This window comes from Rousettus aegyptiacus, unplaced genomic scaffold, assembly GCF_014176215.1.
Source record: "Rousettus aegyptiacus isolate mRouAeg1 unplaced genomic scaffold, mRouAeg1.p scaffold_m13_p_4, whole genome shotgun sequence".
Classification (NCBI taxonomy): Eukaryota; Metazoa; Chordata; class Mammalia; order Chiroptera; family Pteropodidae; genus Rousettus; species Rousettus aegyptiacus.
The window spans coordinates 119,555,408-119,558,307 of record NW_023416307.1 but is presented as its reverse complement, the minus strand read 5'-3'; positions in this window follow the sequence as shown (position 1 = coordinate 119,558,307).

Below are 2,900 nucleotides of genomic sequence, written 5' to 3'. Positions count from 1 at the left end.
ACCAGAGATTAGATACATAGACTAATTAAACTAAAACATCAGGTTTCTTTGCTCTAGGCTAGAATTATATTCACTCACTATAGAAACACCAGTTACCCCATGCTGACTGGAAGCTCTGATTGGCAGTTACCTTTGTCTTTGATTAATAAAACATGAGAAAATAAATTATTGCTTGATACATGTGTTTGGTTTGATAGACAAAAAGTATTTCTAAGTATGGGATTTGTGAAGAGAGAATAAGGACATATTTTATTTGGGCGAAAAAGCTGAATTAGTGAGACAGACAAGAAGTAACTAGATTAGGAACAGTTTAATGTTGATAGAGAGGGCAGAGAAGGCTTCATGGAGGGCAGAGAGGGAGAGACTCACCTAAACAGAATTGTGAAGGATGGTTAGGGTTTGTCTATGCAATGGTTCCCAAAGTTTGGTCTGTACCAACATCAGTACCACCTGGAAACTTGCTGGAAATACAAATTTTGGGGCCTTGCCTGCTGCATCAGAAACTCTAGGGATGAGGCCTAGCCTTCTATTCTAACAGGATTTGCAGGTGATTCTGATACATGCCACATTTTGAGAACCATGGATCTATATTGTCATTTCCCAATGTTTGAGCTACTAATGAAACAGGAGATGATTCTAAGAAGTGTCTGTGAAGCCTTAAACTGGAATCACTATTGAGAAAGTCATTTCTTTTTCTAACCTTTCTTGCTTTTCGATTACAGAAAAAAGACTCAATTTAATCCTAGTAGGTCTTTAACAAAAAACATTTAAGTCTCTTTTTTAAACAAAGAGCAGGCTTCATTCAGGTCAGAGCCTTGGCAGGTAACAGAATTCAACTTGAATGTGATAATTTGGTTCCCCTTTCTTAACCTCTATTTTTACAGTTACTTTCTCTTTCGGCAAATGATGCTAGTTTTCCATTTACAGAAGGGATATAAAGTATCCTTTATGAAACCTTTTTAAATATAAAAATGTGATTTGATTTAAGGAAAACAGGTAAATAATAGTACTAGAGGTATGTGGATTTGAAAACAATAAATGCATTATGTGATTGATATTTGTTAGGTATATTTAAGATGGTGTGTGTGTGTGTGTGTGTATTTGGTGTTGAAGCTTGAATGGATGGATTTATATTTGTCCTTGCTTACTGTTTTTTGGGAGACTAGGCCACAGATAAAGACTCCGTTGAAGCAAATACAAATGCAGGAAAAAGTATCCAAATAGCGAAAGGTGTTCCAGGCTACAACCTAGGACCACTTGTGGGAACAATCCTCAGTAGAACAAAATCCTGCACAGCAAAGGGACCCACTCAGTACTTCAGAATTAGTTGTGCCAGGATTTTAAGATTCTTCTTCACCTTAAGTATAGGGTTGCTGAGATGTAACGAGAGCTGGAACACAGGCTTTGTAGTCTCTTGTGGAAAATAAGAAACCAGTTCTTAAATAGGTGACAATTAACAGCTTGTTTCCCCCCATACCAGGTTTATAGAGATACTTTTTCATCACTTAATTTTAAATCAGGAAGTGCCAGAATTAATTGATTTATGTATAAACATAGATGTATCTCAGCATGTTATGGGCAGAGTTAGTTAGGGGAAACTTATACTGAATTCTTTTTCTTCACAATATTTTAATTACAGGTAAAATCTGATTAAAAACAATATAAAGGACATCCTCTAAGGTAATGCTTCTTTAACTTTTTTAACCTCAACACATGAAACATATTCTGCAGCTTGATTTAGAGTGTGTGCATGTGTGCACATGCTTGTGTGCTCGTATGCACGTGCACACACACACACACACTTTATAACACCTAAACAAAGGTTTAATGAAATAATACTCATTCTTATAGCAGGAGACATACTATGAGTTTTTGCTCTGTTCTATCTCACTGAAAAATGATTTCCCAATCTACTAGTGGTCTCATTAGCAGTTTGAAAAGCACCTCTCTAACACGCAGGTTCTCAGAATTTAGTGTGCATAACATTTACTTGCAAGCCTATTAAAATTCAGATTATCAGGTCTTGGCCACTCCCCCTTTCCCTGCCCCGCCCCCCGCCCCCCTGAGGTTACTGATTCGGTAGGTTTGGGCTGGGACTTGGGAATCTGTAAACTTTGATAAATGAACCAGGTGATTTTGATGCAAGTGGAACTTGGCTACATTTTGAGTAACACAACTTTAAAGGGAAACAGTAATAGAATCCTAAAATATTAGTATATGAAAAACTTTATGGGTCTTATGGTCCAAATTTGGAAGCACCTTCATTATCTACTGGTTCAAGTTCAAATGCAGAATGACATTCAAGACCCTTCACTGGGGAGTCTCTACTGAGCTTTTGGGTATACCCCAATCTTATTGCCATCCCTCACTCCTGTTCCATATAACCAAACCATATCAGACTATTCAACATTTATACACCATATGCTTTTATGTGGACTTTCGTTTCTTACAGTATGGTAGAATAGCTACCTTGACTAATCTTCCAGCAGGAAAGAACTTCATGTAGTAGATAACACATAAAAAAGACTTTTTAAAAATGTGTTCATGATCCAGCAAGTTATTAGGGAATTCTCAGAAGCCCAAAACTAAGTTATAAAGGTAAGCAGAGCCCGAAATGTACCTTGTGAATTGGGTGATTTTTGAGCTTTGTTTGTTTGTTTGTTTTTTCATGGCCTCAGTAATAGAAATGAGTTGAAACCCAGAACCTGCCCAAGGTAGAAGTCAGTAAGACCTCTCCCATAAAGTTAAGACCTTAAATGACCTCAATATAAAGATAAGGATTCCTTGAGTGAAGGATTCCTTGAGGCCTGGGGAAAGACAAGTTCCAGTGCAAGGGTAGTTTAGAAATATACCTCTCACATGAAGGATAGAAACAATTGCTTGTCTTGAACATTGAGCTA